Source organism: Phascolarctos cinereus, unplaced genomic scaffold (assembly GCF_003287225.1).
Source record: "Phascolarctos cinereus isolate Bilbo 61053 unplaced genomic scaffold, phaCin_HiC Scaffold_7;HRSCAF=346, whole genome shotgun sequence".
NCBI classification, from domain to species: domain Eukaryota; kingdom Metazoa; phylum Chordata; class Mammalia; order Diprotodontia; family Phascolarctidae; genus Phascolarctos; species Phascolarctos cinereus.
In genome coordinates, this window is record NW_027556180.1 from 63,938,030 (window position 1) to 63,960,309 (window position 22,280).

The 22,280-nt window shown below is 36.6% G+C and overlaps 1 pseudogene; it reads left to right on the forward strand.

Moving 5' to 3' along the window:
- Positions 1–7,499: 7,499 nt before the first annotated feature.
- Positions 7,500–22,033, forward strand: LOC110219447 (solute carrier family 25 member 3-like; annotated as a pseudogene).
- The last annotated feature ends 247 nt before the right edge of the window (positions 22,034–22,280 follow it).

Below are 22,280 nucleotides of genomic sequence, written 5' to 3' on the forward strand. Positions count from 1 at the left end.
TGCTAAGCTACAGAAGGTATTTTTAAAGACTGAACATTTTACAACTGCCCTAATTGTGGAACATAAAAGGGATTTGAAACATTTTCAGGATCAATTCAGTCTTTGGATGCCAGGCAGCTGAACTGTCTCATGGAACGTGATAAATTCATATAGATTAGAATTAGAAACCATTTCAGTATTACAAATAGGAGCTAGGGTTTTATCTTCAGGATTTTATTATTGATTAAGATAAAATACATTGAATCAATCCATTAACAAGTATTTATTGACCACCTACTGGCTGCTCAGTATTATCAGAACCATACCTTGAAAAGGGTATAGGTAGAGCATGGACCTGGGGCAAATCTATGGCATTAATCCTTGGAAGTTCTAGTCTACCTCACAGACTTAAAGTTGGAAGGGACTTTTGAGGTCTTCCAGCTCAATTCCTTTATTTTACAGATGATGATACTGAGGCTCAAAAAAGAAAATGATGTGCCCAAAGTCAAAAAGATAATAAACAAAAGAACCAGTATTTGAACCTAGGGGCTCTGACTCCAGATCCAGTACTCTTTCCATTGTACTGAGCTACCTCAATTTGTCCTTGAACTTGGTTTGATTTTTCCTTGGCCCCATCACTCCAGGCCTTAGGTTATACTTCAATAATCATTGAAGTATTTCGATCCCTCCTTTGCCTTATCACTCCCTACCTTGTCTATGTACCTGTGTCATTCTTGGTCTCTAGCAATTGCCCCACCCACGAATGTAAGCTCCTTGAAGTCAGGGGCTGTGTTTAGTTGTTATTTTTAGCATCCCCTGTACCCGTGACGCCATCTTGCAAACAGTAGGCTCTTAAATGCTTTTAGAATTTTCTTTTATGGAAATCTGGAAACAAACAAACAAGCAAACAAACAAAAAATCCTATAGTAAACACCAGAAGAGGAGTCAGTGTCTGTGGAAGAAGAATAGAATAGTTATCAGATTGCTGCCCTACAGATTTGACTCACATTATTGTGGACGAGAGTCTCATATTTTTCTTTTTTAATCACCAACTGGAAGTCTTGCCTCCATTCCTCTCTCCCCATTCCTTGTCCCTTCCAACTCCCATAAACCTAGAACTACACAAAGCAAGGGGACCAAAGGAATTCTCCTAACTTACAATATTCTATGAATACCTCTGAACACTCTACTAGACTCAGTGTGGCATATATAAAAAGCATAAGGCATTGTTGAGAAGCTTGCAATCTAATTAAATAAGTGATCTATGGATAAGATGCCCTATTAATTAATAAGGAGCCATTATTAGCAATACAATGTATGCACATGAAATAACAGTGAATAATACAAGACAGAATGCAATGTGAGGATCAATTATATGGTAGACACAGGAAAATATGGAGGTGTCCATAGGACAGGAAGAGCAAGGACAACAAGATAGCTCCAGGAAGACTGTATCCCAAAGAAGGATCACTGATGTTAGGCATCTAGATAAGGCCCCAGTTTTACAAATGAGGAAACTGAGTGCCTGGAAAGCCAAGCTGTCTGTCCATGAACACGTAACTAGTTTGTGGTGCAGCAGGATCTGGAAGCCAACTCTCTTGATTCCTAATGTTCTCTTCACTATTCCATACTTCCTCCTACATCATCAGTCTCATCCAGATCTTGGATCCAATGAATACAGAATGAATTGATTTCTGCTTGTATGCTATTTCCATCTCTATGTAAATAGCCATATCGCTGACTCTTCTTAATTTTCAGCCTGCATAAGGGAGGGCGGAAGGGGAGCGTCTGAGTTCATCAGTTGCAATACCTTCAGCTGAGTCAGATGGGGTAATAGCCAGGCACAGAGCTGTCCTAGAAAGTGCTGTCTCAAGCCGGTTCTTTGAATGAGTCAAATTATCAGTAGCTGATGTTCCCAGACTTACACAGAACCCTTGCTCCTTTCCCACCTTTTAACACATAGATATTTACCTTGCTTTGGACCTATTGTTCCTGGACTCAGTTCACAGAGTGCCCTGAATCTGCCATAGTCCTACCACCATCCCCAGGGCACTTGTCAGAGATAGGTAATCAGATTCAGAGAGATAGATAGACAGACAGACATAGATGGATAGATAGACAGAGACAGACAGATAGGTGGATATATAGATACATGATAGACAAAGATAGATAGATGATAAATAGAAATAGAGATGAGAGCGCTATAGAAAGATAATAGCAATATCAACATAGATGATAGAGTAATAGAGAGAGATAGTTATAGAGATAGATATAGATAGATGTAGATAGATACTGATTGACAGGTATAGAATAAATAGATATGGAAAATGTCAATGCAGCTTTGGCATAGTGGCTAGAGAGATGACATCAAAGCCAGAAAGCTATAGGTCCAAGTTTTATCTCTGATGCATATTTGCTGTGTGGCCCTGGGCAAGTCACTTAAACTTTAGTGCCCTAGGTGACTTTCTAAGTTGCAGAGAAGATGTCTATGGACATTTTTAGAGTTAGTTCCCTTATCCAGAAGGTCTCTATGCTAATGGATAATGGAATCACAGGTCCTATCCCAAACCCTTTTGAAAATTCAAGGTCATCACTTTTGACATCAGTTACTGACTGTGCTGAACAGTGAATGAGTTGAGCATCAAAAGATTTGAAAGAACTGAAGAGTTTTATATCTCTAGCACTTACCACAGAGGGTTATTGTGAGAAGCAAATGAAATTATGTATGCATGCATGGTATTTGGCCAACCTTAACACAGTAGAGAAATAGAGATTATTATCATTTTTCAAAGACTGAAAAATGTCATATAAATGCTTATTACAAACTGCAACACAGAGAACCTCATAGTTGGAATGTTATAGTGAAAAGTATTCTGGATTCAGCATCAGAAGACTTTGGTTCAAATTCTGGTACTGCTATCTGTGTAATCTGGGGTAAATCACTTAACTTTTCTGGGATTCAGTTCCTCATCTGTATGCCGAGGAGGATGGTGGGATTAGAGAGAGAGAGCCTCTTAGGTCTCTCCTAGCATTACATCTCTGATCCTATATTCTCATGACCTCTCTTCAGAGGTCATCTAGGGTAATCCACACCAGAGCAGAAATCTCTTCTTACACAGCCACAATAAGTGGTTGCTCAGCGCCCATTTGATGAGCTATATTGGCAGATGAAAATTGTGTGAGAGAAAACAAAAAATAGAACTGGTAATGATGTAGACTAAAGATGATTCTCTATGTGAACATTCTTGTTGTGGAAGAAAATATGGAGTATTTCTAAGAGGGAATTCTTTCCCTCTTGAATACCCAGTATTATGTGCTTCAGATAGTTAGGGTAAATAAGATAGTAGACATTCACAGGAGCTATTGCTATTCATAAAATAGTGAGAAGAATTATGCTCAATCAATAGAATACGCATCTATATTTTTAGTGTAACCCAAGGCTCAGAACACCAAAATTCTGCCCCTTCTCCCACCCTTTTTCCCCAGCTGGGCTTCTATGGCCCAAGTTCAATGTTGGAGTTTAGCTCCCAAATACAATTTCTTATTACCTCCCTCCCCACAGAGTTGTCTCTGGAAAATATTAGAATATAGCTCAAATATTGTCTAGGTCCTCCAGAGAGATGTGAATATAAAAGGTTCTCAGATACTAATCAAGTACTCAGGGTAATGAATGAATGTATTGGTATATAGAACAGTCTCTATTCCATCCCAAAGAGAACTCAGCAAACACAAAAGTTTTTTGTATAAACATTTAATGCAATTCTCCTCTCTCTCTCTCTCTCTCTCTCTCTCTCTCTCTCTCTCTCTCTCTCTCTCTCTCTCTCTCTCTGCTTCTGTTTCTCTCTGTCTCTGTCTCTGTCACTCTGTCCATATCTCTCTCTCTGTCTCTCTCTCTGTCTCTCTCTCTGTCTCTGTCTGTCTGTCTGTCTGTCTCTCCCTCCATCTCTTTCTCCATACCTATTTTCAGAGTTCTAAAGTTCTGCAAACTTATAAACACCACCCTACAGTTTGGAATCCTCTTGGAAGAGAAACAAACATGGGGTTAGAAAAGTAACCCTGTTCATAGTTAGTGACTCATACTTGTACCTCAGAGACTCGTACAAGCATCCTGCCTTGTGGTATTACCCAGAGGGAATGGATTCCCACTGAAAGAAAAAAACATATTTGAGGCTACTAGACAGGCAATCTGTTTCTCCTCTCATTAGAAGGCTGATTCCCTGAACTCAAACTTGAATTTGCTAGATAAAACCCCAAGGATATCATTGCCCTGGCATTCTATTGCCCTTAAAGGAAGGATGAATTCAGTATTGCAATGCTGAAAAAACACCACCCCTACCCCCACATACACACACCTTTCCAGAAGAATGGGTTTCAGCAACTCTTACCATGCCTGCAGAAAGCTCATGCTTATGAACTTCACAGATCTCATGATTGTCTCAATGGCTGGCATTTCTTCAATTTAAGAGTCATGTCGCTGCCTCTCTAAAGATGGGGCAAGGAACTTGGTCTTGTCTCTTCTTTGTTCTTGTCACTTTCTAATTCATATGTTACATATCTATGTAGATATATTCTCCCTAGTAGACTGGAAGCTCCTCGAAGTCAGGGACCATGTGGTTTGTCACGTCTGTATCACCAATACGTAATCTAGTATCATCCATGTAGTAGGAACTTTAAAAATGTTTTTCAGATTAAATTTGAACATGAATTTGAAAATCAAGAAAATGAGAGGTGGGAAACAACTTGTACACAATCTCGTGGCTAGTAAGCATTAAGGCCATGCCTTCTGATTCCAAATTTACTATTTTGTCCTATGTGTCTTGTGGGCAGCTAGGTAGTGCAGTGGATAGAGCAGGGGCCTGGAGTCAAGAAGACTAATCTCCCTGAGTTCAAATCCAACCTTAGAAACTTACTAGTTAGGTGACCCTGGGCAAGTCACTTAACTCTATTTGCCTTAGTTTTCTCATCTGGAAAGTCAGCTGAAGAAGAAAATGTCTCTGCCAAGAAAACTCCAAATGGAGTCACGGAGAGTGGTACAGGAATGAAAGAACTCAACAACAACAACCTGCATGCCCTGTGATGGGGCCATAATGGATACAAAGCATAAATAATAATTAGAATGCCTTCAGAGCATTCATAATCTAATAGAGACCATTCTGGGAGGGTCTGAGATGGTATTTTCTACTTAAAAAAAATTATGCAGCACATTCCTGGGCCTCATTCTATAATTGTCAGTCCCTTTTAGACAACTCAGAATGGCAGGGTAGTGAGCAGAGAAGCATTTAGTAGAGATAATCTACAGATAAAGAATAGTTGAATGCTACTTAATCACAATAGAATGATAAAATACTAATATTATTCAAGTTCAATGAGGCATTGTCAAATTATTGGCGTCTCCATTTAGGATCCTACATAATTATCCTTCTTATCACTGCAAGGGTTTCAGTGCCTTTCTTATTAATCTGTATCATTCCACACCACTCAGGAATATTTAGCCAATCAGACTTCTCAGTTATGGTTCTTGAACAGTCCTGACCTTATGAATATGAATAGAGGATGAACACAACAGAGTAGTGCTTTTAATGACGATGGAACTGCCATGAGGAAAGAAGGAAGCTGTGGACTTAAAAAAAATAATTAAAATTGAAATGAGAAAAATCATAATTAGCTAAGGGGTTACCCCCATTGGTTGGAATGTTTCTCATTTGCCCTTTGAACAATGAGGTATAGCTAGTCATTTCCTCTACATCTGGTTGCCCCAGCTGCTAACAGCAGGCTCAGCTTTCAATTTAAATGTTACAGGGATGTATTTAAAATATTTGGAAAATAGCAGCAGAAGGGGAAAGCTTCAAAGTGTATTTTCAGGTAACAATGAAACTTAAAGAACACCCCCTAAAAATGTCACAGGGCCAAACAGAGCAATCCAAAAGATGCCTAGCCAAGCATTTGGTCCACAAAGCAATTAAAAAAGAAATATGCAGGGGTGGAGGGAAGAGAAAATATCAAGAATCTATGATAATTAATGGAATCTGGTGTCACATCGGTAGCCAGAGAGATGCCGGGAAAAACAGGCAAGATGAACAAGACTGAGAAGACAGACACTCACCGATCAGCGCTTTTCAGGAAAAGGTGACAGAAGGTCTTAAAAGAAGAGATTCGAGTTAGGCTGGCTGTCTGTCTCAAGGAACCAAAGTTTAGTCACAAACAACTCTAATCCAGGTATGGTGTGTATTGATGATATGCATGTTCACATAAAACCACATGCTTCTACTCCACCTTCACCCTCAGATACGACTCCTGTTCTGGCTCTATTAAATAAAGCTGTACGAGTAGCCATGCATTCAGGATGGACTCAGTCCAAAAATACAGAGTAATTTGGAGTTGCCTGAGGTTGGGTAAGGTCTACCTCAGGTAAGGGTCTATGGGTAAGGTCTATGAAGTTTTTGATACTGAAATAGACTAAGAAGGGTTGGAGCCTTTAACAAAAGCACCCATCCAGAGTGAACAATGACAGCTAGGTGGCACAGTGGGTAGAGTATTGGGCTTGGAAACAGGAAGATTCATCCTCATGAGTGCAAGTCCAGTCTCAGACCTTTCCTAGCTGTGTGAACCTAGACAAGTAACTTAACCCTGTTTGCCTCAGTTTCCTAATCTGTAAAATGAGCTGGAGAAGGAAATGGCAAACCGCTCCAGTATCTCTGCCAAGAAATCCCCAAATGGGGTCACAAAAAGTCGGACGTGACTGAAATGAATCAACAACAACCATAAAGGGGGAACACATCTCAGGCAACTTTGAATTGACCTATCACAAGTAGTAGACCAGATAACGAGAAACACGGAGGTTGACATCAATCAGCCAATAAATTAACAAGCAATTTATTGCTTTACTATATATCAAACATTATGCTTGATGCTGAAGCTTCAAGACAAAAACGAATAATTCCTACCCTCAAGGAGTTTTCATTCTATCAACATTTAAATTGAAGGCTGAGCCTGCTGTTAGCAGCTGGGGCAACCAGATGTAGAGGAAATGACTAGCTATACCTCATTGTTCAAAGGGCAAATGAGAAACATTCCAACCAATGGGGGTAACCCCTTAGCTAATTATGATTTTTCTCATTTCAATTTTAATTATTTTTTTTAAGTCCACAGCTTCCTTCTTTCCTCATGGCAGTTCCATCATCATTAAAAGCACTACTCTGTTGTGTTCATCCTCTATTCATATTCATAAGGTCAGGACTGTTCAAGAACCATAACTGAGAAGTCTGATTGGCTAAATATTCCCGAGTGGCAGAATTCTTTTTTTGTCACTTACAGAGTCTGATATTATGGATTCAGCTATTTTAGCTACTTCAGTTTTTGTGTTTCCTTCTTTCCCTCAAGAAAAGAGGACCTATTGAACCAGCCTGCATCAGACCCTGAGAAAGTTGGGAACACTGACAGAATCAAAGTCAGATTCTGTTACTAAGTAGTCAAATGGAAAATTTCAATGAGGTTAAAGCCAGGCTTTCATAAAGACCCCAATGGCGGGTGAGAAGGAGAGAGGAGAGAATGGTAGATAAGAAGTTACTAACTGAGTCCGAGAGCAAGAGAGTCAACATTGAAAGTCCTGGATGAGGGGAAAAGGAACATCAAGGTCAAGGAAACATCAAGGTAGGAGTATGGGAAAGCATAGAACAAAAACTGATGACAGAGTTGACCTTAAGCAAAGAAGTAGTATAAGGACACATCCTTAAAAAACAAAAAAAGAAAAAAGAAAAGCATTTTGTTTTGACATCAGAGGCATTTCCTGAAGAAGAATTAAAGTAGTACGCCATCAAAGATTATGAACAGGCAGTTCTCAGATGAGGAAATTAAAGCCATCTATAGTCAGATGAAAAAGTGCTCTAAATCACTATCGATTAGAGAAATGCAGCTGAAAACAACTCTGAGGTACTGCATCACATCTATCAGATTGGCCAACATGACAAAACAGGAAAATGATAAATGTTAGAGAAGATGTGGGAAAATTGGAACACTAATGCATTGCTGGTGAAGTTGTGAAATGATCCAACCATTTTGGAGAGCAATTTGGAACTATGTCCAAAGGGCTATAAAAATGTGCATACCCTTTGACCCAGCAATAGCACTTCTAAGGTTTCATCCCAAAGAGATCATACAAATGGGAAAAGGACCTACATGTACAAAAATATTTATAGCAGCTCTTTTTGTGGTGGCAAAGAATTGGGAATTGAGAGGATGCCCATCCATGGGGAATGGCTGAACAAGTTGTGGTATATGAATGTAATGGAATACTATTGTGCTATAAGAAATGATGAACAGGTTGACTTCAGAAAAACCTGGAAAGACTTGTATGGTGTGGTGCTGAATGAATGAGCAGAACCAGGAGAACATTGTACACAGTAACGGCTATGTTGTGTGATGACTAATATTGATGAACTTAACCCTTCTCAGCAATAAAAGGATCTAAGACATCTCCAAAGGCCTCATGATGGAAAATGCTATCCACATCCAAAGAAAGAACTATGGGGTTTGAATACAGATCAAAGCATGCAATTTGCTATATTTTTTCTTCTGTTGTGTTTTGTTTCCTCTTTCTAGTGGTTCCTCCTATTGGTTCTAATTCTTACCTACAACATGAATAATGTGAAAATATGTTTAATAGGAATGTATATGCATAGCCTATATGAGATTGTGCTCTGTGTTGGAGAGGGAGGTAGGGAGGGAGGGGGAGAAAGGTTCAAAACTCAAAAGCTTATGGAAATGATTGTTGATAATCCAAAATAAATTAAAAATTTTAAAAAATTAAGTAGTACACCATCCTTGCCTCCCAAATTCATTCCTTAAACCCAGTTAAGTATGAATACTCAACAGGTGATAGAGATTTATAATACTTGGAAATTTCTATTATGTAAATTTGTCAATTGTTAATTGAAAGTAATGATGCGTCCTTCAACTTGGAAGGGATGCTACCAACTGATGACCTTATATTTCATTAAAATCTTGTTTCTGCATGATGTTGTCTATACTTACTTTGTGTGGTCACTATGCATATTATTCTTTGGCCTCTGCTTTACTTCACACAAATCATCTCATGTTTTTCTGAATTCTTCCTATTTGTCATTCTTTACAATATAATAAAAATTCATCACATTCATATACCATTGTTTGGTGAACCATTTTAATTACTGGAAACAAATATTATTTCCAGCTTTTTTTGAAATCACAAATAATGTTGATTTGAATATTTTTATACATGTTATTTTTCCCCACTGTCAATAACCTTGGGGGCATAATACCAGTTGTTATATTTCTGGGCACAGGGTATAAAAATCTTGGTAACTTTTCTTGCATAATTCTAATCTATTATTCAGAGTGGTTGAACCAATTCACAAATGTATTAGCAGTGAATTAACATGGTTGTCTTCCCATAGCCCCTTCAGAAATGAATCTTCTCAGCTTTTACTATCTTTATTAATTTGATGAGTGTGATATGATATCTCAAGGTTATTTTAATTTGCATTTATCTGATTATTAATGATTTTTAACATTTTTTCAAATAATTGTTGAGAGCTGGCATTTCTTTTTACTAAAATTCTTGTTCATATCCTTTAACTATTTGTCTATGAAGGAAAGTCTCAAATCTTATAAAATTCTGGAAGTTCCCTATAGATTTTGGATTTCAGATTCACCAAACAGCCCTCGATTTATGATGATATCCACAATTCACATATAGATAAGGAAGTTGATAAAGTAGTTTCCCCAAAATAGCCCCATGGTAATAGTATGATTTTCATTATCATTTTACTCTTGGGTAAACTGAGCTTCAATTAATAACTTCTTACAAACTCCCTAGGAATTGGTTGCCTTTGTGAATGCCTGGCTTTAAACTTACTCAAATTTTCCATTTACCATTTGCTTAGATGTTGGTTTGAATATAAGCTTTGAAGCTATCATTCACACCCAGGTATTCTGACACCAGAACTAGTGTTTTCACCATGTTGTTTCAGGTGGCATGTGAGGCAGACCCTATTCTCCCATTGCTATAATCTGTAAGGCAGGTGTTGCCAAATATAGGAGTAAAGCCTGCCCTCTGAGCTAACTGGAATTTTAAGAGAGTAGATTAAATAGTCTTGTCTTGTCAGAAGCAAAGGAAATAGACAATAACCTTTTGAAGTGAGTTACACACAAAAGATTGTGCTTATTATCAGTGCAGTATTTTGACATGGAGCCATGTGGAACATAATGAAGAGAATGTGAAATTGAAGGGAAGGACTTGAGTAGCCACCTGAGTGGCTCATAGTGATCAGAGTTGAATAGCTATCCATGTTATACTTTTGTTCTAGCCTCCTAACATCATTAAAGCAGTTTAAAATTCCAGTTCTACTATTTTCCACTTATATGACCTTAGGTAAAGCATTCACCATCTCTGGACCATTGCTTACTTTTATGTAAAATGATACGGTTATGCTTAGATATCTTTGTGGCTACTTTCCAACGTTAACATCTTATGAAGGAATTCTGTCATTTGCTAAATCAAATGGTTAAATATTTTGAAATTTAATTGATATTTTACTAGGTCACATGACATAAATAAACAGAAACTTTCCTCCCTTTTGAACAGAAAAAAATGGAAAAGAAAAAAAAGAGAAAAAAATTTACCTAAGTTTATTACATATTTAAAAGAAATAACAAGTTGTACATGATTCACAGTTTCATGTGCAATAATTTTTAAAATTATACTGTGTTATGGAAATGCTTGTTTTATTCTATAAATTAAAAACAAAATTAATAAAAAAGGGAAAAAAAGGAAAAAATAAGAAGCTTCTTTCCCTGTCTGGTTTTATAAACCAGAATGTATCTGAAAGTATTATTTTTAAACTTCATTTTATGTGGCATTGATCCTGCTTTAGGAGCTTTTAGAAGTTTTTTCCTATCCAACAAATTAAATCTATTTTTTATTAAGTTCTACAATATGTAGGATGCTATACCAAGACCTATATGAGATACAAAGAAAATTAAAATATATTCCTTGCACTCAAGAAATTTACAGTCTAGCAAGTAGAGACAATGTGTGCACAAATCACAAAAATGCAAAACAGAATTTTAAAGTTCAATAAGAGAGGTAAAAAATTTTTATGGAGTTCAGAGAACAAAGAGAGGGAAGCCCTGGCAGAACCACTATTAGGAGCTTCATGGAGGAGTTGGCATTTGTACTGGTATTTGTATTAATAGAGATTGGTGAAACTGAGGGCAAAGAATTAGGGGACAAAGGAAGACATTCTAGACAATGGGAACAACATAGTTAATAAATAAGCACTTATTAAGCACCTACTATATGCCAGGAACTCTGGTAGGTGCTGGAGATACACAGACAAAAATGAAACAATCCACGCCCACGGTGCACTTACACTGGAAAATTGGCATATCAGAAAGCAGCTCAACAATAGTTCAATGATAATATGCTCAGGGAACACTTTCCTGCAGCATAGACATTGAGAATGGAATTAACTTGAGATACAGTAGGCAGGAAGTAAAGAATTAAGAAGCTTCTTGATGAGGGGGGAAAGAGGAGAGTGTAAAAGCTGGCTTAAAGCCTAACATCAAAAAAAAAAAAACACCCTAAAATCTTGGCAACTGGTCTCATCACTTCCTGGCAAATAGAGAGAGAAGAAATGGAAGCAGTATCAGATTTTATATTCTTGGGTTCAAAGACCACTGCAAATGCAGTGTAGACACTATAGCCATGAAACTAAAGATGCTTACTCCTTGGAAGGAAAGCTATGGCAAATCTGGAGGGTATACTAAAACAGAGACATCACTTTGCTAAAAAAAAAATGTCTGTATAGTCAAAACTATGGTTTTTCCAGTAGCAATGTACAGCTGTGATAATTGGACTATAAGGAAAGCTGAGCACTGCCAAATCAATGCTTTTGAACTGTGGTGCTGGAGAAGACTTTTGAGAGTCCCTTGGATAGAAAGAAGTCAAATCAGTCAATACTTAAATTAATCTAAGCTATTCATTGGAAGGTCAAATACTGAAGCTGAGGCTTACTTTGGCCACATAATGGGAAGATGGGACTCATTGGAAAAGATGCTGATGATGGGAAAGACTGAAGTCAAAAGGAAAAGGGGACAGCAGAGGATGAGATGTATGGACAGTGTCATGGAAACAATGAATGTGAACTTGGATAGACTGAGAGATAATGGAGGATACAAGGGCCTGGCATGCCATGGTCCGCCAGGTTGCAAAGAGTCAGACAGGACTGAAAACAATGACAAAAATGTGGGCAAGTTAAATTGGGATAAAATTGTGAAAGGCCTTGAACATTGGGTGAAGGAGTTTGAATTTTATTTTGCATAAGAAGGTGGGAATTACTAAAAGTTTTTGAGGAGTCGTATGAATCAGAGCTATGATTTAGGACACATAAACTTTCAGTGGTGTATATGTATACTGATTAGTGAGGAGAGTCTGCAGGCAGGCAGACCAGTAAGGACATTCTTGTAACACAGGATGTCCCAAAAGTATTAATGCAGTTTTGAGCTATTAAAGCTACCTAATTGCCTCCTTATAATCTTATAAAATTTTTTAAATTTTATAATGTGAAATAAGGTTGTGTTAATTTATATTATTATTGCATTCCAGGTGAGAGGTTACAATCACAGTGAAAATAGAATTGATTCAGTCATCATAGCCATATCATTTATGCTTTTTATTTCCACCACACACTTTGAAGATAAATGACTGTTTTTACAAAATCTAAGGATAAGATGATTTTCATTTAAGAATTTTTATTTATTTAACATATAATTAATGTGTTAAAAGAAAGGTAATGTGGACATAATACAAAAAGTGTTGAGCTGGAGTGTGCTTTTGTAGGCTTCTCACATTAGTCATGCTTCAGACTTGCTTTTGAACAAAAGATATTAATCCTCTCTTCACTGAGATGCCATCAAACACCTGGGTCTGAGATTTACTACTGCTAAGATGTCCTTCAGTTACGCTAAACTCAAGAATGAAAGGCTTAGGAGACTCTCTGTGACAAAAAACTCTGATATGTTCCCGTGGATATCATCATAGATTGCTCTTGTTGGGGGGGACCTGAACCAGCAGGTCCCTGAGTGGATACTCCTGCCATGAAGCAAAAAGCTTTCTCTTTTATTGTGACATTAAGATAAGAGTGCTCTCAATGCAGATCTCATTCTTCATTGTGGGCTTTCATCCTTGAGCATCTGAGTCTGTGAAGGATAAGAGCATTGGTGTGCGTGGGGTTCTCTGTAGTCATCCAGCAGATGACTTGCAATTATCTAACTGGAAAGTGAGGAGTGCTCCCCTTTTGTGGAACATTTGCTGGGTCAATTAATTAATCGAGTGCAGATGCCTTACAGTGAGAGACTCAGAGGAAAGTATGACAGTCTTTTGAAAGCAAACTCTTCAAGTAACTTAAGTTCTCTATTTCCCCCCCAAGGCAGCTGGCACATGAAAGAGCAAAGTCTTCTCTTTAATGAGGAAAAAAGAAAAGAAAAGGAGATTACCATGGGGGAGAGAAAAAAAGAATAAAATTTTCAGCTTTATTCTGCTTTCTGTACACACACACACACACACACACACACACACACACACACACAGAGGCAAAAAAAAAAGTTGTTCTAAAATCAAGCTAGTCTGGTCAAGCTGAGCCTTAGTACTGTCCTTCCTCAATCTCCATATCCAATCAGTTATAAAGTTTTTATTGATTCTACTTCTACTTCATCTCTTGGATCTGACCTATCTCCAGAGTTATGAAACCTCTACCCTAATTCAAATCCTTTTCACCCCTCTCCTGGGCTAAAGTGATTGCCTCTTGAATGGTCTCACATTTCTTCCTGTTCCCATCTGACTTAATATTCTAAAACATAGATTTGCCCCTATTAAAAATCTTTAATGAATTTCGCTTTCCTCTAGGATATGATGCAAACTCCTCAACCCGACACAATCTTGCTCCCACTTGTCTTTCTAGGACTATCTCCTATTACTGACTCACCAGCTGTTTCTTTTCCCTAGACTCTCTAAATTGCTTACCAGAATGGATGGACTAAATCAGCGCTCCTCTGATAATCTTCCCATGCCCCCTCAAACAGAGAGTGTTTCCATTTTTCTCATCTCTCTCAACTTGTTGGGTGGGAGGTGCAACCTTAGCATTGTTTTGTTTTTGTTTTTTTTTTCTTGGCTAGGCAATGGGGTTAAGTGACTTGCCCAGGGTCACACAGCTAGTTAAGTGTTCCGTGTCTGAGGCTGGATTTGAACTCAGGTCTATTCACTGTGCCACTTAGCTGCCCCCTTAGCATTGTTTTGATCTGCATTTTTCATATTATTAGTGACTTCAAGTAGTTTTTCATATAGTTGATACTAGTCAATAATTCTTTTAGGGACTATTTGTTCATATCTCTTGACTACTTATTGATTGGAGGATAACTCTTGATCTTGTATATTTGTATCAATGCCTTACATATGTAGGATATCAGACACTTAGAAATATTTAATGCAAAGGGTTTCCACCCCCCCACTGACAGTTTCTCATCTTATCCTAGCTGCATTGATTTTATTTATGCAAAAAGTTTTCAATTAAATGTAACTGAAATTTCCTACTTTATCATTTTGTGATCTTCTCTTATCTCTTGTTTGATTAAGAATTAGTAGAGATGGAAATATGTTTAACATGATTGTGCATGTATAACCTATATCAGATTCCTTGCTGTCTTAGGGAGGGGGGAGGGGAGGGAGAGAGAGAGAAAAAAGAACTCAAAATTTTACCAAAAAAGAATGTTGAAAACTATCTTTATATTTAATCAGAAAAAATAAAATATTTTAAATTTAAAATAATTATTATTGAGAAAAAATAATTAGTTATGAAAAGTACCTGATCTCTATCATTCTTTTCCTGTTTTAAGTGCTGTAATGTTTAATATTGATGCCACCTTTATGAGCCTATACTGGAATGAAAGACAAAACACAACAACCTGTGAGATATAAAGTGATGCTCTAAATCTGATTTCTGACGGACTGCTTTCAGGTTTTCTCAGAAGTTCTCATCAAATAGGAAGTTCTCACCTAAGTAGCTTATGTTCTTGGGTTTATCAAACTTTATTTAAATTGTTTCTGATTCTCCCATATCTAGTATGCTGATTGTTCAACTTTTCTGTTTTTAATCAGTACTAAATAGTTTTAATGATTGCCATTTTATAGTATAATTTGATATCTAGGAATCTAATTCCCACTTCATTCCTATTTTTTCTTTTCTTTTTTTTTTGAGATTATAGAGAGTTTGGTGCTTCACATGAATTTTGTTATTATTTGGCCTAACTTTATAAAATAGTGTATTAGTAGTTTAGTATGGCAATACATCTGTATATTAGTATCTGCAGTGTCATTGCTATTATCATATTGATGGAGATTTCATAGCAATGAATATCATTCCAATTATTGTTATTCTTTATTCCTTTGAAAGGATGCTTATAATTATAGTTGTCAAAGTGTGGAGTATGTCTAAGTAGATCGACTCCCAGATGTTTGAACTGATTTTGTAGTTATTTTGAATAAGATTTTCCTTTCTGTTTTTCTCTCTGAATTTTGTTATTGCTATTGCTGAAATACTGAAAAGTTTGTGGATTTATTTTGTATTTTACTGAAGCTATTAATCATTTCATCAGTTTCTTTATTGGTTCTCTGGGTTTTAGTAAGTAAACCACCATGTCCTATGCAAATAGGGATAATTTTATCTCTTCTTGGGCAATGTGCATGTCTATAATTTTTTGTCTTGTCTTATTACTGCTACCAGCATTTTCAGAATTATACCAAATAATCCTAGGGTAAAAGGAAGTTCTTGCTTTACCACTTGCATTTATTGAGAAAGCTTCTAGTGTTTTGCCATCATAAACGATATGAAGTTTTGATTTTAAATTTTTATGATATTTTTAAAATGGCCCTTCAGTGTTTATGTTTTTTGAGGTCTATTTGAGTTAGCATACATTAGTGTTGTACCCTGCCAGTCAATAAGTATTCATTAAGCACTTACTACGTGCTAGGTACCATGCTAAGTGCTAGGGTTACAAAGAAAAGCAAAAGCAATTCCTGCTATTTAGGAGTTCATACTCCCATGGAAGAGATAATATGGGTACCATTATGTACAAACAAAATTTATGCAGGGTAAATTGGAGGTCATCTCAGAGGCAAAACACTAGTGATAAGGGGGCCTGGGAAAGGATTCTTCCAGGAAGTAGAGTTTTAGCTAAGCCTTGAAGGGAGCCAGATAAACAAGGAGGCAGAGATGAGGAGGGGGGAAATCCTGGTAGGGGGGACAGCCAATGAAAACCCATGGATTTGGGAACTAGAGTATCTTGTGCAAGGAACGGCAAGGAGGACAATATTGCTGGATTGTAAAGAGAGGGGAATAAAGTATTAGAGGATTATAAAGGCAGGAAAGGGTGAGGTTCTACAGGGTTTTAAAAACCAAACAGGATTTTATGTTTGATCCTGAAGGGAATAGGTGACCGTTGGAATTTATTGAATAGGAAGATGACATGATCAGACATATGCTTGTGAAAAATGACTTTGGTAGCCGAGTTGAGGATGGAACAGAGTAGGGAGAATCAGTTTTTTTCCACGTTTATTGATACAATCATGTGGTTTTGGTTGTTTTTGTTTTGAATATAATGTTCACCATTTTCCTAATATTGAAGCATTGTTGAATCCCCTCAATATCTAGCCTGGTCATCATGAATATTTTGAATCTTTTGTTGTAATCTTTTTAAAATTATTTTATGAAACTTTTTCATCAATATTCATTATTGATATTGATCAATAGTTCTTTTTTTAAAATTTATCCCTAGGTTGGATATTAGGAACATATTCTTTCCCTAAACTGAATTTAGCAAAGTGTCTTTTCTCATTTTTTTTTGGAAAATAATTGTTGTATCATCTATGCTAATTACTCTTTAAACATTAGATATAATTCACCTATTGTTCCATCTGAATAAGTTTTCAACCATTTTGTTTCTTCCTTTATGGCCAGTTCAAATTCATGAAGTGTTATTGGAGCTGTACTGAATTCAAATTGAAAAAAAAACCACGAACAGGATATATAATTTTTAACACAAAAATTAGAACTTTTTAACACAGACATGTTGCCAAGTTGTGTCTGGGGATAGGAGTGGAGGTAGGGGTAGATAGCAAAAGGTACAACCCTCCAGCTATGAGTCTTGTAGCTCCTATGTGAACATTTCCTCACTCCACTCAGTGCTTTGAGGTCATATTTAACACTTTGAACAAACCAAATCTGCTAAAAAAAAAAGTTACTAGAAACAAATTATAGGACTGTTCAACCAATTCTTCCCCCATAGCTAAGTATAAACCAGAGAGAAGGAGAGAACCAAACAAAGGAAAAAACAAAGGGATTTATTCCCTTTGTGCTTATGGAATAGGTATTCCCTGGAAAGGTAGATAGGGAAAATTAAGTGCTATGAATAACTTTACATAGGACTTAAGTGGTGAGCAATTTTTTTCTATAATTAATATATAGAGGACAATTCAAAGACTCACAAACACATATATTGATCCTTTGACTTTTTTTTGTCCTTTACTTCTGGTTTTTATGATTTCCCAGAAAGGACCAATGGAAATATAAGCATTGAAATGGTAATCAATTTTTATTCTAATTAAATAACTACATTTAACAGTTCTTCCTGAAATACTAAAAATTAATTTCAATAAAGGAAATAAATATAGCTGACCCCTCTTGGGATATTTTTTCCTCTTTCTCTCTAAGAAACATTGAAAACATTAACCTTGGGAGCTTTTCACCACTAAGTTGCTGGATTATGCTGGGAAGGTGAGCCATCCCCTTCCATATTCACTTGCCAGTTTCTGAAGAGTTATGTAATGCAGACTCGGGTAGCTCAAAGACATTAGCTAGTCAAGAGCAAAGGTGAATTCCTTCTGGGATCACATCATCTCAGTGTAATAGGGGTTTGAAGACTGGCTAGAATTCTGAGATTTTGGGACAAGTCTCCCCTCTCATCTCTGAGAACAATTTGTACTATTATAATAAGAAGGTGGATTTGATCCATGCCCCAGAGTTTCTTAGGGAAAAAAAAAAGATACACCTTTCTAAACACAGTTGGGAAAGGGTGGGAATGGGGAGAAAAAAAGGGGAAAGAATCTCCTTGTTGTAGACTGTAATTTTACATTACAGAATGAAGTCCTTTCCCATAAATAACAATATTAACTACAATTGGATCTTATATTCTCTACTTTTTAATCAAATTTTGAAATAGGGAAAATATGGCCCATAGTTGACTTTTACTTGCAAAAGTCTCCTTGTTCCCCACAATATTCTCAGTGAAAATGTGTTATTTTCCTTTCCTTCAGACACCTTGTATATTGATCTCTCATTGGCTTCATAACTATGTCAACTACAGCAAGGATCTTCTCTATGTACACTTGATTCGATATGATTACTTTTCTGGTCTCTGTCCTTTTTAGTGCTATTTCTGCTCTCCCTATAAGCACATCTAAAATTGGAATGTTAGGGTCCAATTGTGGTTCTACTGTCCTTGGTGAAGGAAAAAAAGTTTGTTCTAATAATTTTTACAAACCTTTTCCTTGTTTCTTTTGTTTGTTGTCCTCATTCCATTTTCATCTTTAAGTGCCCTTGAGATGACTTTGCTTAGTTGAATGTCTTGCCAAATTTTCATTAAATATTTTTACCACTTCTCTGTTCTTTGAGACAATACTACTAATAACCACCTATTACACTTCTTCATAAAGTTTTACAAATGACTTTGTATGCTAATATGATCTTATCTTTGACAGCTGCCTCTCTTTGGCAAGTATGTTAGAAGTTTGATGACCATGCTGTTTTCTTGATGTTTTTGTTCTCCTTTTGGGACAATTAATTTTCATTGGTTAATATAGAATATGAAATAATTACAATCAGTGTCAACTTCTTTCTATTGTCCATTTCCCATTTTTGATAGATAATTTGTTTAAATAGTCCAGGATTGAGTTGTTTCAACTGCATTCCATACTTTTTAATCATTGTTTTTCTTTCTTCTTGGTTCTTATTTATTCTAACCTTAGCTCTGATAAGTAGATGGTCTGACTGCACAGTCAGATGATTTAGATGTGACTACTATATCAAGAGCAAATCTTTTCTGATCTATTATAACAATCTATTTTTTGTGATGTTATTTGGATTTTTGCTATATCCACTGTCTATAAGCTTTTTTTTTCTTCAAATATAGTGTTCAAAACAGTGTTAAGTGTAATATAAAAGACTTTGGTGACTCTCATTCCATCTTTCTTGTCCATCAACACCTGCAGAAAAATGGCAGGCAATTATACAATGACTAGTTAAAAGTAGAGTTATTGCTGAAAGCCATGGGGTCTTGGAGATCAGGTAGTCTACTCTCTCATATTTCATAGAGGAGAAAACTGAAACTTAATGATATGAAGTGATTTGTTCATGGTCACATAGGTAGCCAAGTCATGACTTCTGACTCTAAATCCATTGTACTAGAGTTTCTCTGTGTAAAATCATGAAGCCTATTTAGAGACTGAGTCTATGTTTGATACATGTTTATGTATATATGTGTTTATGCATATATAATACATGTAAGTACTCATTTATACACATATACATAGATATTAATATAGACACAATCCATACAGATACACTATATATGTATATATGTGCATATATATGCATACATATGTGTGTATACACACACACACACACACACACACATAATATCTACTCAGAATTGTGATATCACTGGTTTAGAGAGTTCCCAGTGAAGAAACTCCCTCAAGTGGTACAGATTCACACTTCCTGAGCAACATAGAGTTGTAGAGAGTTGCCTTGGGCATTGAGAGATTTAATTATTTTTCTATTGCTGCTTCATCATATGCATCAAAGTCAAGAACTCAAACTTAAAGTTTTTTTGTGTTAAAATTTTTATTTTCAGTTAACAAATATTTTCAAAATTAATCTGTCCCTATCCCTAAGCAATTTGGCCTTCCATTGAGCTTGTAATGGATGCTTTATAGGTCTACATTGGGCTGGCATAACCTTCGAGAACCTGGGTCTCTTCCCTTGGGAGATGCTCACAGCTGGACTTTAGTGGAGGTGATAAAGGGTATATTGAATGTCAATAGTGATTAAAAAAAGCACACAAGATTGATCTTATTCTTCAGATGCAGATATTGAAATATCTGTCTAGTTCTCCTCCTGACCTTAAACTAGCCTTTAATAATGACTTCTCAAGATAAAAGCAAAATAAGAAATAATTTATATTTCCCTTTAGGTTACGATAAAAGTATTCAGCAGATCTTTTTGCCTCAGTACCCTTTTTGACTGCAACACTTCAGACTAAGTAAACAGCAAAGGCATTGATTGTTTTTTGGGAAGCAACTTAGCTGTTATAGGATTGGTCAAATGATAGTAATAATAACTCATATTTATGTAGCACTTTAGGATTTGTAAGGGACTTTTCTTATAATAAACCTTTAAGGTAGGTAGAATATTGTTAACCTCACTTAACAGATGAGAAGAAAGAGGCTCTAAGAGGTAACATTACCATGATCACATACTAAGTGCCTGAAGCCTGCTTTAGTTTTCCCAATTGCAAGTTTCATGCTTTATACACTATGAAATATTGTCTCTCAGTATTTGCCCCTCCAGCATATTCTACTAGTCTGAGAATTTAGTCAGTATTTAGCCACCTTAACTAGCTTTGGCATTTGGTCAAGAGTAGACAGTCTAACTTGGCAGCTCTGAAAAGAACATCATATTTGGAATTGGGGATAGAGGTTTAAATCTCAGTTCTACTATTTTGTTTGCTGTGTGAACTTAAGTAAGGCAATTCCCCTCTCTGGGCCTCAGTTTCTTCCCCTGTAAAAGGATAAGATTGGGTGAGGTGATCTCTAACTCCTTTGAACAGTGAGCCACAGACTACCTGACTCATTTCCACCATCTTGGCTATAGTTCACCTGGTACCCACTAATCCCTTGCTGTAGCCTCACTTCTGGCTCACACAAGATTACCTTGCAAGCCCCAACCCCAGGCTTAACCCATCAGGTCCTAGGTCTTCCTCCTCTCCTCCAGGAAAAGAACATAGTTGTCAATATGGCTCTATGAAATTTTTATTTACTCTATGGTGTGGGTGAGGTTGCGACCTGACACACACTGTTGTGCCCCTGGACTTAGCAAAATGCAAAGTGCAAGAGAACCCTGAGATCACAAAAGCAACTTCATTGAATTCTCCATCATACTTAAACAAGATGGTGTTGGCGATGTGGCGAAAACATGAATTCCAACTTTTATTAGCTACTCTATGCAAGAGCTCTGCAAATTTCATTTTTATTGTCTTCAAAATCTTGTATAATGACATTCCTTGAGGAGGAAAGCAGCCATCTCTGGCCTGTTTTACTTTATTTAGCTTGCTCTGCCAGGGTTGAATTCTTTGCTCTTACTTCCCTGGCTCCTATGAAAATTACTAAGGTTAGAATTCAAGCCCAGCCAGAATATGCCAGAATATGAGGGAAGCTGCTCCCAAAGAAGAATGCCTAAATTCATTCTAGAAAGGAGCTGCTCCTTTATGTGTGATGTTTGCTTGCTTTGAACATTCTATTGAAGCACTGGATAAATCTGTAGTTCCAAAGATCAGAAGTGAATGGTCAAAGGAAAAGTAGGCATTCATGACATTAGTGGAAGGCTACATACCTGGTAACTTCTGTGCCCTTGTCTCACTTTGTTGGGTGCCTGTTATCCGTGTTGAACAAGGAAAAGAGCAGCTATATTTCATAATTCACCAGAGGCTTAGATTCAAATATAAAGATATATGGAAGGTGCTCTTTGCCTATATCATAATGACTGGTTCCCTAACTACGCTACAGTACTTCATCTATGACTCAGTGAAAATTTATTTCAGACTTCCCTATCTTCTTCCACCTGAGATACTAGAGTCTCCACAGAAGAAATTTGGATTGAAACGGTTGATAAATCAAGACAAAATCTAGTCTAAATCTTATTGCTTAGATGTGTTGAGCAAAATATGAAATAAACTTTTACATTTAAAAGAAACTTTTATGCATTTGACTGTGAAAATTTTCTATTCTTCACATAATTATCAGTTGTATACTTGCTTGATGCAAGAGTTTCAAAATTTAATTGTTGCAATAAATCATCTGTTCTTGGGGAAAAATAGATTCTATGAAGCTCTGTAGGTTCTATTATGCTGGAAGATGATGAGAGGGGAGTCCCCTG